This window comes from Panthera pardus, unplaced genomic scaffold, assembly GCF_024362965.1.
Source record: "Panthera pardus isolate Hobbes unplaced genomic scaffold, ASM2436296v1 HiC_scaffold_21, whole genome shotgun sequence".
In the NCBI taxonomy this organism is placed as follows: Eukaryota; Metazoa; Chordata; class Mammalia; order Carnivora; family Felidae; genus Panthera; species Panthera pardus.
This window is the reverse complement of record NW_026526777.1, coordinates 5,032,966-5,047,709: the sequence shown is the minus strand read 5'-3', so window position 1 is coordinate 5,047,709 and position 14,744 is coordinate 5,032,966.

Genomic DNA, 14,744 nt, shown 5'->3' with positions numbered 1-14,744 from the left:
TCACGAGCATGCTTGCGGGCTCTCTCCCTCTATAACCAACAAAGATATACTAACTAACAAATTCAGTACTCTAGCGCGAAGTCAATTAAGAACCTGAGAAAAGATCATTAATATTCGGATGCGATACAATAACTTAATATTAAGAAATTACCAGAAATACAGTAATTTCTTAAAACTTTACACAGACGATAAAACTGGGTTAACTCTATAGGGCCGCGCGATGTGCAACATTGCCTAAAGTTAAAAAAAAGGACCGACCTAAGGGCGCCCGGGTGGCTCAGTTGGTTAAGTGTCTGACTTCAGTTCAGGTCATGATCTCACAGTTCGTGAGTTTGAACCCTGCGTCGGGCTCTGTGCTGACAGCTCGGAGCCTGGAGCCTGCTTCCGATTCTGTGTCTCCCTCTCTCTCTGACACTCCCCTGCTCATACTCTGTCTCTCTCTGTCTCTCTCTCTTCCTGTCAAAAATAAAACATTTTAAAATTCTAGTTTATTTATTATTTTGAGAGAGACAGAGAGAGCGCTAGTGGGGGAGGGGCAGAGAGAGAGGGAGAGAGAAATTCCCAAGCAGGCCCTGCACTGCCAGCCCAGAGCCAGATGCGGGGCTCAAACCCATGTAGGCATGAGATCATGACATGAGCTGAAACCGAGAGTCGGAGACTCAACCGACTGAGCTGTCCAGGCTCCCTTAAAAAAAGTTTTTTTAAAGGAACCAATATAGATGGATACTACATATTTAAATTATAATTCAATGTGGTGGCATATAACTATGCTTATATTTACATACTTTTAAACAATAGAATAAGGATTTGACCTATAAGACAAGTATGAGAAGTTTAGATAGTTGCATACAATCTAATTTTTTGTTAAAATAGAAACAAAAGATTTGAGCTGGCTAACTGCTGCGTTTGTATGTGAGTTTCATGCTGTGGTGAACACACGAGAAAAAAAGTAGCCATCATTTAACCCCACAGCCACAAAATAATTTTATTTGTCGCAAGGGTCGTTTTAATTAGCCGTGTAAGTAAAACTGAATTTAAGTTCAACTCTCTTGTGTTTATTTTACCAAGTAATATCAAAATTTGGTAGAGCTTGGTAGAAAAGAACTTCTCCGAACCTCTTAAAGGACAAATAAGCCTTTTTGTCATTTTTACCTGTTTTGCAAAATAAACAGGTGGGCCCGAAGTCTCTCGATGAATCCGTAATCAAGTTTAGATTGATGTTTTCCCCCTTAGGAGTCGGAGATCCCTAGAGATTCGCTGTAACCTCATGCCCCTCGTGCTGCTACCCTTTCTCCATTTGAAGAGCAGTTCCTGGTTTGCTTCTGGGAGCTGGTGGACCCCGAATGTTAGTTACCATGGGACACCTGAGTGTCGCACAAATGGCCCAGCATGAACGGGGTGTTGTCTGAACCACCAAGGATACACCTGCAGAGGCGGGTGGGGTGGCTTAGAGACGGCTCCACACTTTCCCATCTCTACCCCTCACCCCCACGCCTACAGCCTCCTGGTGGGTTCCCTCTGAACCATTAACGGAGGAAGAAAATGTACGGTCTTGGGTCTGTGCTCCGGCCCAGCTCTAAAGGGAAGAGAATGGCCTCTCCCCTACAGCCCACTCAGTGGTGGCTTCCAAGTCAGGGATGAACGAAAATCTCTCCAGTAGGAAGCACCCCAAGGAACACACCGAATCGTCCACTTTGGTCGGAAGGAGATTGCCTGAGGTACATATCGGCGCGGCTCGTGAGCCACATCTAACAGGCTGGCCCGACTGACCAGAGACTTAAAAGAAAAAACAAAACATGAAGACCGGTAAAAGGAAAGTCTAGGGAAGAACTATGTGAAACGGCCAGAGTGTGAAGGTATTTGTGCCCCATGGAAGCGTTCTTTAAAGTACCGGGGTTCCTCGGCTGTAACACAAAACTGCTACATGCAGAACACTCACCGGGCTTCTCAGCATCAGCCAGTGGGAGCTGGAGGCAAGGCGAGCCAAGGCAAACATGAATTCTGGCCGCCTGCTGGGCCACGAGCGATAAAGTCCTTTGTCTCTGACCCAGGGCTCTCGTGTCTTCTGTCAGCGTCCAGGAAACGGTGGCAGGCAAGCTTGTTAGCCTGCAAGTGGGACACAAATCTCAGATCCTTGACGGTTGTTAACGGTGTGGACAACGAGAATGAGATGCTGACAGAAACACGGCTTTCTGGAAGAGGAAGTACGAGGGCCCTTTGTGGGCTGGGTTGGGAGACAGGAGAGGCTGCCTGGGATCTGGTAGCAAATGCTCTCATCCAAGTAACGGGCAAGAGGTGGGGAGCAAGGGTCCCCACTGTGCCACCCGTCAGTGAGGCCGAGGGGTGAGAGTTAAGATTGAAGCGAGCTGTCCGGTGGTGCTCGGCTTCTCTTCATCTTCCGGAGTGGGAGGAGGAGGGGGTGTCGGGCCGACAGGTGTACCAGTGAGCCCCACGGCAGCGGCCAATTAGTCAAGATACCCCCAGAGCTAACACGCGTGGTGTCGGCGATGTGGGAACCACAGGCAAACGAAAAGCGAAATGTCCCTACTGCCTACAGCCCGTCGACAAGTCCTTGAGACAGGCTGAGGGACCTTCGTCTGAGAGCTGTCAGCTGCCTCGCCGTTGACACTTCGCTAAGGGCAAAAGGCAATCTCAGCCCAGCCCCCCCACCCCCAGGTTCCTGTAAGTCAGCTTGAACATAGAAAAATTCCTTTGGAATTTTTGGAATTCCTTTGGAAACCCTCCGCCCCTCCCACCGCCGCCCCAGACACATGCTGATAATCACAGTCCAAGCTTACGCCCTCCTGATACACATCTGAAGGGTCTCACGACAAGTTTTACTGGACAGTAGTAAATGACCCGTTCCCAGCAACAGCTAGCCCCCTCAAGGTCCTGGAAACCTTGTTTCCAAAATACCTTAGAGACTTCTGCTACCACTAACCCCGTCCCAGCTTGAAGGTCACTCCTCACAACCCCAGTACAGCTCTTTCTGCCCCCAGATCCTGTCCCCGTGCTTTAATAAACCACCTTTTCGTACCGAAGGTGTCTCAAGAATTCTCTCTCGGCCATCAGCTCCGAACCCCAACATTTTCCGCGGCATCGGGGGTTGAGAAATAGAGCTGGGGCTAGACAAAACCAGAAGTCTGTCTACTTGAGCCTGGGCCACCAGCGGTCACTTGACGCTGAAAAGTGAGTGCAAAGCCTTGCTTCCTGACACAGAGCCGCACTCAAGGATCTGGTTAAGTCACTGCCATCTCCCCCAGAGAGAAGCACGATCTTTATCCTCCAAGGCTATGACAGTTGTTTATAGAAAGCCTCTCTGTGAGGTGACATTAAGCTGACATCTGAATGACGAGAGCCTGGTAAGTGAAGATCAAATGGTAAGCCTTCCAGGCGGAGAACGCCTGATGCAAAGGTCCTTGGCCGAAAATGAGCATGGCATGTTCCGGAACAGAGAGAAGCACTGAATGTGGGGAAAGAAGGCAGGGCAGGAATTAAGGATAATTCCCATGGTTTTAGTTTGAGCCAGAAGGTGGACAGTGATGCGTTTAATGAAACATGATCACCAGGGAAGAAGCCAATGTAAACAGGGAATCGGTTCTGTTGGGCCATATTGAGTTTGACATGACTCCTAGATGTCTTTGTGAAGAAAGCAATTGGATTTCTTCTTGGATCCAGGTTCTGGGTAGAAATCAGGACAAGGAAGAGAGACTTGGGAGTACTTGGCATACGATTAACATTCATCAGGTGCTTCCAATGTCCCAAGCACTCGCTGAGCAATTTATGAAGATTTCCTTAGTTATACTCTCACAATCCCTGTGGGGTTGGCCCTGTACTATTATCTTCATTTTAATGATGAGGGAGCAGAAAATTTCCCCATGGTTGTTCAACCAGGAGTGGTAAAGCCAGAAGAAAATCCCAGGCAGGCTGACACCAGAGCCCAAGCTCATTACCGTTTGGCTGTGCTACCTGGGGCACAATGGCATTTAAAGCCACGGGACCAGAGGCACCTGGGTGGTTCTGTCAGTTGAGCATCCAACTCTTAATTTCGGTTCAGGTCACGATCCCGGGGTCATGGGGATCGAGTCCCAGGTTGGGCTCCGTGCTCAGTGTGGAGCCTGCTTAAGAATCTCTCTCTCTCCCTCTGCTCTTCCCCCTGCTTGCTCTCTCTCTAAAATCGAAATACGTAAATAAGTAAATAAATTTCCAAAAAAAAAAAATAAGGCCAGGGAACCAGATGAGGTTCCCCAGGGACGGCGTGTAGATAACAAGAAAAGGACACAGAGAACAGCCACATCCAGTAATGTCTCTTTGGAGCTCCCAATTCCCTGTTTGCTTTTGTACTTATCAGACAAGACGCTGATTTTCCCATTTGATCGGTCTCCTCAAAAATGTGCCCATACAGATGACGAACCCCGCTTCCCAAACCAGATCCACTGGCTGTTATAAATGAACAGAGTATCATTCTTACCTGTAATTACTCTCTCGTATAGAAGGCTCGTTTGATTCTATCCCCAAAACATTATTTCCCTTTAGTTAATTGATAAAAATGTAACGTCTGGACCCGCCACGACCTTCCGGGATGCCAAGACTCTGTGGGAGCCGACCAGAAGCACCCAGCAGGCTTTCCTGGGCCTCTCTTTACCTACAATATGTGCCATGCCAGGAATTCTGGAAAGCAGAGTTTCTATGTGGCTTACTGAAGAATTCAAGGGGAAATAAAATTCTGAACTGAAAATGCTTAACTCAGAATTTTCCTCAAACGATATATACTGTTTCAGCAACTATGCACAAGCTTTGGCAACTCAGAGACTCCCCTCGGGAAGAACCATGGTCCTTGAGCAAGTACCAGGCATGGGCTGTGTGGTCTAACCATCAGGGATTTCCACAAAGTTCCTCCTTTCTTTAGTACTGAATAATGGGTGTGTGTATCAGCAGGGCATGTTAGATGCTCCAACTCTTCCTCTCTCTCTCCTTTTATTTTATTCTTTAAAAAAAAAAATGTTGTTAATGTTTATTTATTTTTGAGGGGGGGAGGGGCAGAGACAGAGGGAGACACAGAATCCGAAGCAGGCTCCAGGCTCCGAGCTGTCAGCACAGAGCCCGACGCGGGGCTCGAACTCATGAACCGCGAGATGGTGACCTGAGCCGCAGTCGGACGCTTAACCCACCGAGCCCCCCAGGCGCCCCTTTAGTTTACTCTTAGAACGAAGGATTCATTTGTAACATTTATTTCGGTGGCCATATCTGTTTGTGAACAAAGACCACATCTGTATTCTTCCCTGCCGTATACCTAGCACAGCTCATACCTAGCACAGCTCCGGGCACAGAGAAGGGCTCAACAAGTGTTTGTTGAATGACTAAACGAGGAAAGCACGGGACACAGATGAGGCAGCTCCCAGCAACGTCAGCCATAGATCATAATGATCTTGAAGCCTGTGTAGCGATCACAACGATTTTGACAAAGAAACTTGAGAAGGTACCTCTAGGGGCACCGGGGTGGCTCAGTGGGTTAAGTGTCTGACTCTTGATTTCCACTCAAGTCATGGTCTCACGGTTCGTGAGTCTGAGGTTCGTGAGTTTGAGCCCCACATCAGGCTCCAAGCTAATACCTCAGAGTCTGCCTGGGTTTCTCTTTCTCTCTCTGCCCCTCCCCTGCTCTCTCTCTCTCTCTCTCTCAAAATAAACAAACTAACTTTAAAAATAAATAACCATAGGGGCGCCTGGGTGGCTCAGTCTGTTAAGCATCTGACTTCAGCTCAGGTCACGATCTCATGGTTTGTGGGTTTGAGCCCCGCATCGGGCTTTGTGCTGACAGCTCAGAGCTTGGAGCCTGCTTCGGATTCTGTGTCTCCTTCTCTCTCTGCCCCTCCCCTGCTCATGCTATGTGTCTCACTGACTCTCAAAAATGAATAAACATTAAAAACATTTTTTTAATTGGGGCGCCTGGGTGGCTCAGTCGGTTAAGCATCCGACTTCGGCTCAGGTCACAACCTCGTGGTCTGTGAGCTTGAGCCCCGCATCGGGCTCTGTGCTGACAGGTCAGAGCCTGGAGCCTGCTTTGGATTCTGTGTCTCCCTCTCTCTCTGCCCTTCCCCTGCTCATGCTCTCTCTCTCTCTCTGTCAAAAATAAATACACATTAAAGATTTTTTTAATTAAAAAAAAATAAAGTAAAATAAAAAATAAATAACCATAAGAGTAATAATTTTAAAAAGGTATTTCTAAGTTATGGATATATATTTCATTCTGTACCTGTTGCAATTAAGATAAATACTGAAACACATTAAGGCATCTTATCTGAAATTCCACACTTGGTAAAACTGAATTTCTTCTGTTCTATTGATCATGTTAGCAAGAAATTTGTGGTCAGCGATAATTTATATTGGAAGCTGGTCCTTTAATTTCTAAGGCCTTTAATAATAAAATCTCACCAGCTTGGCTCTTTTTTTTTTTTTAATTTTTTAAGTTTACTTATTTATTTTTGAGAGAGACACACAGTGAGCAGGGGAGGGGCAGAGAGAGAGGGAACGAGAGAATCCCACGCAGGCCCCACACTGTCAGCACAGAGCCTGATGCAGAGCTCGAACTCACAAGCTGTGCGATCATGACCTGAGCCGAAACCAAGGGTCAGACGCTTAACCGACTGAGCCACCCAGGCACCCCTGCTTGGCTCTTTTTTAGGTCATTACGAATGTCTCATTGAATCAGTAAGCTTTTGCATAAATTCTACACATCAGGCCAACCTTGAAGAATCCGACAAATGACGTATCTTAGTGGTAAGTAAGGCAAGTTTGGGCCCCTCGAAATGTCACAGGAATACAAAAGCTTCTTTTAGGGTCTTGCCGCTCCAAGTAAGTTCTCCAGAACAGTGACGGCGACAACTGTGCTGTGGACTGAATTGTGTCCTGCCCCAAACACCTACGTTGAAGCCTCTGTGATGGTTTTGGAGGCGGGACCCTCGGGAGGTGATCGGGTTTAGATGAGGCCATGAGATTAGTGTCCTCCTAAGAAGACGAGGAGACCAGAGCTCTCTCTCGCTGCCAAGTGAGGCTATAGTGAGGGGGCAGCTGTCTGCCAGCCAGGAAGAGAGTCCTTACCAGAACCTAACGGTTCCAGAACCTCCATCTGGGGCTTCCAGCCTTGAGAACTCCCAGAAGATACATTTCTGTTGTTTAAGCCACCCGGTCTATGGTCTTTTTTATTTTTTATTTTTTTTAACGTTTTATTTATTTTTGAGACAGGGAGAGACAGAGCATGAACAGGGGAGGGTCAGAGAGAGGGAGACACAGAATCTGAAACAGGCTCCAGGCTCTGAGCTGTCAGCACAGAGCCCGACGCGGGGCTCGAACCCACGGACCGCGAGATCATGACCTGAGCCGAAGTCGGCCGCTTAACCGACTGAGCCACCCAGGCGCCCCCGGTCTTTTTTATTTTGACGGTAACCTGAGCGTCTCAGACACCGGGGAGCTTGTGAGGAATGCTGACTCTCAGGCCGTATCCCAAGCCTGTTGCATCAGAATCAGAATCTGCTTCAAGACAGAATAAAAACCACCTGATCCTTCCACTCCCAGGAGACCGGTTCCCCGGTGTCAAACTCTTCAAGAGGCTCCCCAAAGTGCAGAACTGCCGACCGGTCCTTCAAAATGAAATCGTCGGGGTCAGCTTCCTGGGCAACGGGGCTTCATCTTTGGGGTCTGAGGCTGCACGTTAGGATGCGGGTCCACAGGCAGAAGACAAGACCTTCGACCGCTGGGCTGTTTTCCACTTTCTCGAAGTGTAACTGTCAAACAACATTTTACACAGTTTAAGTGTACCGCGTTTGGCACACGTACGCTTTGTGAGACTATGTTACCACGGTCAGGGTAATTAACACATCTGTCACCTCACATAGTCACCTTGTGTGTGATGCGCGCATGTGTGTGTGTGTGTGTGTGTGTGTGTGTGCGGTGAGAACACAGAAGGTCTACTCTCTTGGCAAATTCAATGGTACACAACACAGCATCATTCACTATGGTCCCCACGCTCCCCGGCAGACCCCCGAGGCTCACTCATCTTGCAACAGAAAGCTTGTATCTCCAGCAATCCTTTCTTACTGCAGTAAAAACTATCTCAGCCAACGTCACCCTAAAATCACACATCCCTATGTCAAACAGAACAAACACCAACAGGAACTTGAAAGAAGTGAAAACAGCACCTAAGTTAAACCACCTCTCTCTTGACCCGTTCAAGCCCGTCCATGCAAATTTCCAGATGTAACGGCACCGATGGACCACCAGACTCTCCTTTTCGGGGGGTTTTATCAGTCCCAAGTTCCATGACTCCCTTTCGGGGGTCCGGGGGAAACAGCATACACTTTCACAAGTGCCTATACTGTTAACTTTCATTACTGGATCTCTGTCTACAACCAAGTAAGGTTATGCTCGGTTTGGGTTTGTTTTCTTAGCAGGCTTTATTCTTTTTGTTTCAGTTTTACTGAGCTCTAGTTGACAAATGGCCTATGGAAAAGTTTAACGTGCATAGCAGAATTACTAGACCTACGATATACTGTGAAATGATGACCACAGTGAATTTGGTTGACATCCATCATCATCTCATACAGATACAAGAAAAAGAAGAAAAGAGGAAGAAAAAAAGAAAAATGGAGTTTTTTTTTCCCCTTGTGGTGAAAACTTTTAGAATCTCCTCCCTTAACAGCTTTCAAATACATCATACGGCAGCGTTAATTATGGTCACCATGTTGTAATTTATATCCTCAGGACTTATGTAACTTGTAACTGGAAGTTTTACCTTTTGACCAGACTTTATTTTTTTAGAGCAGTTGAAAGGTTCACAGTGTGAAATTTAATGAAGCAAAATCTCACTTACAGCAGACTCCGGGGGCCAGAAGGAAGTTCTGGTAGGCTGGGTCCTACCATTCGATGTCAATTACAGGAAGAATGATCAATCACAGACCCTAACAGAAGAATCTTACGGGAAAGAATCATCAATTACAGGCCCCAACTGGCCTTTCATCTCCTACAAGAAATCCACAACCCTTGCAACTCAGCGGATGAGAAACTGTCATTATCCTAAACCCTTGCTTCTCCAGAGGGGACTTTTGTTCAAAACAACCCCTCCCAACTTCCTCCTCCTTCTCCATAAAATAATGTTCCTATTCTTTGCTTCTCGGGACTTGCCTGTGGTTTTTGGCGTAGCTTGCTTGTCCTGGACTGCAATTCTCTGTTATTTTCAAATAGTCTCATCTTTTGCTGATAAAATACCTGGCAGGTTTTTTTTCACGTTTATTTGTTTTTGAGAGAGAGTGATTGGGGGAGGGGCAGAGAAAGAGGGAGATAGGGAATCGGAAGCAGGCTCTGCAAGGTCAGCGCAGAGCCCGGTGCGGGGCTCGAACTCACAAACTGTGAGAGCAAAACCTGAGCCGAAATCAAGAGCCATGCGCTTAACCGACTGAGCCACCCAGGCGCCCCTTGGCTGTTTTAAAGTTAACAACAACGTTGAGCAGAAGGCACAGAGAGTTCCCAAATGCACGCCACCCCTAACACATGTAGAGCCTCCCCACACATCCACACCCTCCCACCAGAGTGCTACATTCGTTACAAGTGATGAACCCACACAGGCACATCGTCATTACCCAAAGTCCACAGTTGACATCAGGTTTTACTCTTGATGCTGTACATGCTATGGGTCTGGTCACATTCAGAATGACATGCACCCACAGCCATCGCGTCACCCAGAGCGATTTCACTGCCTGTAATTCCTGAAAGTCTGCACTTTCCCTTTGAATCACATTATCTGTCCTGGGCGAAGCCAGCAGATTGGGCTAACTGTGCCCACAAGGCAAGCAGAGAGGACAGGACACAACTGAAGATCTAATTCTCCTTTGTTCAACCAAAGTTGTCCTCGTGACAGGATTACCAGAGGGTGCAGACGGCTCTTTTCCAGTCACCACTGAAAAACACACATCAAACAGCTCACCGATCACGCTCACCGCTGTCCCCAAGTGTTGGTTTCGGCGTGTCCCTTGCCCAGGGGTACTTACCGCCTGTAGGTAGAGCTTGCTTCCCTGGGTTGCCAACGGCAAAGTACTAAAATGTCTGCAGTTTTACTGGCCAAAGTCCTTGGCATTGGAGGAAGGGACAGTGTTTTATTTATCTCTCCGACTTTTCCGCACATCCTTCAGTTTGGCAATTATTGTTAGGAGTTCTTAGGATTTAATGTCTACCCTGCCCTTGGTAATGAGGGATACACGCCATTCGCAGCCTACAGAGAAACTGGAAAGCTGGTGCAGTGATAACTGTTCCCCAAGATCTTTCTACGATGGACACGGTCTTCTAATACCTCCCTAGAACCTTCCGCGACCGCTTGTCCACTAATGCCGTGATGGTTTTCTGAAGGCCGACCTCCTCCCGCCCCGTCCTTTCCGACACTTGGAAGGGTATTTTCCATCCCGTGATTAAACTAGCACATAAAAAGCCAGCGACTGTTTTAACCCTCTCTTTCTCATGGAGAAGACATCAAGCTGGCCTGAACAAAAAAAGGAGTAAAGATTTGCTAAGGGACTAGATCTAACGGTGCCCGTCTCCGCTCCCAGTGCCCCAGCCCCGGGTTTCCCCTTTAGTCTCATTTCAGAGGCAAAAGCTGGAAAATCACGTCTGGGCAGGAACGGCCGGGAGAAGTGGGGCGTTATCCCGACAGCACACGAGCCAAGTCCCTGTCCTCAGTGATATGTGCAATACTTCCATGGAAAATACATCCTCTCGGCCAACAGCTCCAAATGTCCTTTGTTCCGTGACAAATGGCCGGGGTTATCGCTTCTGCTTTCTCCAACCCTCAAGAGAAAATATGATCCCATAGATCAAGTATTGAGACCGGGTCTTAAATCTACCGGTTCCTGGGTCCGGTGTTGGTGGAGGAGGCCCGTGAGGTTAAACGCAGACGCCTCGAGGGCTCACAAAGGTTGGGTCAGCGAAGGCAGGTACACATCCACAATCTCTACCAACCAACGTGCTTTAGTGCCAGGCTGGGGGCATCACCGCCACCGAATAAAGACTCGCTAAACCGAAAAGCATTTATTGTATTTGGCCGCGAAGAGAAAGGATAATTTCCGAAGCACGCGAGGGTAGAAGTTTGGTCACAAGAAATCACAAAGTTGGCCTCAAGATGAATTGAAACCAGTAAGTGAAACTCTTAAGTCCTGTTACCAGAAGGACAGTCATGAGAGCAGGGGATATGCCACTTCAAGGGAAACGTGTTTATTCATTTTTCTCATGAAAAAGACTTGCGTACAATTTTAAAGGGAGAAAAAGGGAACGACGCCCTTTATATGCCCGCATGGTACTGTTAGTTTCTTAAGCTCATTACTCATTCAGTAATTTTCTTTTTATTGAGCGCCAACTGTATGCGAGGAATGGTGCAGATGTCAGGAATACTTCGGTGAACGAAACCGATAAAGCCCCTCCGCTCAAGGAGATTGTGTTACGGGCTCCTGATTCTTAAATTCCTTACGTTTCCTGGCAGGAGGCTCCCGAGCTTCTTGGGAGGCCAGCAGGGCCTGTGTGTGCTCTTCTGGGGACACAGCACACAGCCTTGCATCGGGTTACTTGGTCTGGCGCCTGCTGGAGACTTGGCTCTTCCTCCAGGACACGGTTTCTTGTCCTTGCGTCCTCAGCACGGCAAAATATGGGCCGGGGAGAGGAAGACTAAATCCAGGAAATGAGCCAACTCCACACGGAGAAGTTGACATTCCCTTGCTTGTTTGTTTTTGACCTCAGAAGGCCGCTCGTGTGCTAAGCCTGGTGCCCAGAGTCCCAGAGGAGCGTGGGTCTGGGCAGAGCGGAGAGAAGGGTCCAGATCACCCGACGATGACTTTGGGCTTAACTACAAGCCCACTGCCGACGGAACATTTTCACTGTAAATAAAGGACTATTGCTAGAATGCTCTTTTTTTGCGCAGTGCCTGAAAGACTAGAGAGAGCATGGTAGAAATAAGAAGATACTGAAAAAGAAGAGAGAGACTTGGGGCGCCTCAGTGGTTCAGTCGGACGAGCGTCCGACTTTGGCTCAGGTCACGATCTCGCGGTCTGTGAGTTCGAGCCCCACATCCGGCTCAGTGCTGCCAGCTCAGAGCCTGGAACCTGCTTCGGATTCTGTGTCTCCCTCTCTCTCTGCCCCTCCCCGGCTCGTGCTCTGTCTCTCTCTCTCTCTCTCTGTCAAAAATAAACATTAAAAAAAAAAAAAGACAGAGACTTCAGAATTTTCCTCAATGAAAAGTGACGAGTTATCACTGTTGACTGAAACCATCAACTACTGCCTGAAATTCCTATGGATCCACCCAGAAAGTAAGCTTTCCTTCCTCCTTATCCTGACAACCACCCCAGGGAACAGCCGGGTCTTCACTTCCTAGGTTTCTCTCTTCTCAGAATCTGAGTTCAGAATAGGTAGTTTCCAGTCTTACACACACATCCGAGGGGCCGCAGAGTAACGATGGGCTCACACCGCCCCCTGCTGGCCACTCTCCCCCTAACAGGGAGCAGATCCTTGCCTGCTTTGCTTCCCACCCCAGTAAAAAAAGAAAAACAACACAATGCCCCCACAAAAGTCAAATGTCTTTATTTTATATAAAAAAAATTTGTACAGTTTTAGTTCCTATGTTTAAGAAAAAAAAAATCCCTAAAATTGCCATAATGTTTAGATCCACTGCAAACTGTAAAAACAAGCTTTTTATATATTAAAAAAAAATTTACATTTTACAATTTTCTACATGCATGCACAAGGTCTCTGTAACCCAAAAAAAAAAAAAAAAAAAAAAAAAAAAAAGGAAAAAGAAAAAGAAAGAGGAGGGGAAAAAAAAAAACCTAGATTCAACAGTGGCAAATTCTACATTTACAATCTCACTCGGAAGGGACCCAAAAAAGCCCCTTTCCATTCGCGCACAGAAGAACAGATCACAACAATCACACACCAGGACCGAATCCATCAGCAGATGCTGCCCTGGGGGGAAGGGCAGGGGAAAGAGCAGACAGACAGACTGACAGACAGCACGGAGGGGCCCAACAGAGAAGGAGAGGAGCACAGACTCTGGGAACGGATGTTTCCAATGAGAAGGTTCTGGGTGGGGGGGGGGGTCCCGATGCCTCTTCACAGGTACCGTAGCGGGGTGAGCAGCAGGAACAGTGAAGAATGAAAGGCTCAGGTGGAGAGGGATGGGAAGAAAACACGAGAAAGTAAAAGGAAATAAAAATAACCAGAGCGTGAAGGGTCGCTGGAGAGACAGGGAGCAGTGGGGGGCTGAGGCAGAGTGGCGAGGTAGGTGAAGGCCCGAGGCACAGCGTCCTGGTGTGGAGGGAGGAACGAGAAGGTTCCAAAGTGATGAAGAGGCAGGCCTGGTGGGGGCAGTGGGATGAGCTAGGATGCCCTGGAGTTCCGGTGTTCTGGGGGAGCAGTGGCGGGGGGCACAGGTAAGTTCACCCCCCCCCAGGAGGAAAGTAAGAAAACCCAGCACGTGATGGGACAGGCAAAGCGGGGGACAGGGCTCAGAGGCACCCCACATCAGTTCACAGCATGAAGACAGCTCCCCACGTAGGAGAAGCAAAAGACAAACACAGCCACACACTGGACAATTCATCCTGACGTTTTAAAAAATAATAATTATTATAACAATCATCGAAGAAGACAAAATACCACAGTTCTGCCGCAAAGGACCCAAACACTACCATTCTCAGCCACAGCCCTTAGTGCTTAGAGGGGTGGGGTGGGGGGGGGGAATTTTTCTTGTTTTAGGAAAAAGGAATGAAAAAAAATCACAGTGATTAAACACATGGCAGGTTCTTAAAATAAACACTCCCCCGCCCCTAACCTAGGGCAGCCACAAAGATCCCAAACCCTTTCCCTGGGCCCGCCCCAACTCGGTCCTTACGTCCCGACACACCCCACGCCTGCCCACAAAGGCAACGACCCCAATCACCATCCGGGCCCCGTTTTCCAGGATAGTGAGGTATTTAGAAATGTGACCCAGAGGGACTCCTCTTAAGCCCAGGTCCTTGGAGAGAAGATACCATCCCACGACCCCCAGGACAGGATGTATTTCCCTCAGGCAGTGCCTGAGTCAGCCCCACAACCCACATCTGTGGGGACCGGGTTAAGCGTGAACTGAAGAGCCCTTCTCTAGTAAGCGGCGGACGGACAGATGTGCTTTTTCAGAGAGGACAGGGGAGACACGTGATCACTAGGCTGCATCACGTCGGGGGCCGCCCTGCCCACACTGGAAGCCTCCCTGGTCAGAGACCGGTGGGGATCTTAGGCCGAGGGGGTGCTCCGCGTGGCAGGCTGGCCAGGAGAAGACGGGCCTGAAAGTTATTCCGAGGCCTGGCCCAGGGCGGCTCCAGCCCAGCCGCCAGAATGGTCCTCCGCGTGGACCCAGGCTGGAGGTATACCGGTGTTCCCGCTTCCGGTCCTCTTGGCTAAAACTACGTAATTTAAAGGTGTCTGAGTTAAAGGCTCAGATTCACACTGAAAATAGGTCTCAGAAAGCCAGCGGATTTGGCTCAAAACGAGACCTGAACTCGCGAGAAATCAGATCGGGTGGAAAGACTACGGAAGCTCACTGGGGTGAGGGGGGCCGATGCCCACGAAGGCAGCAATCCTGGGCCCTCACCCCAGTACTGAGGGAGACAAGAGCCCAGAGAACCAGGCAGGGAGAGGAGGGGACCCTGGCCAGCCAAGGAAAGGAGACCCCTGAGGCAAAG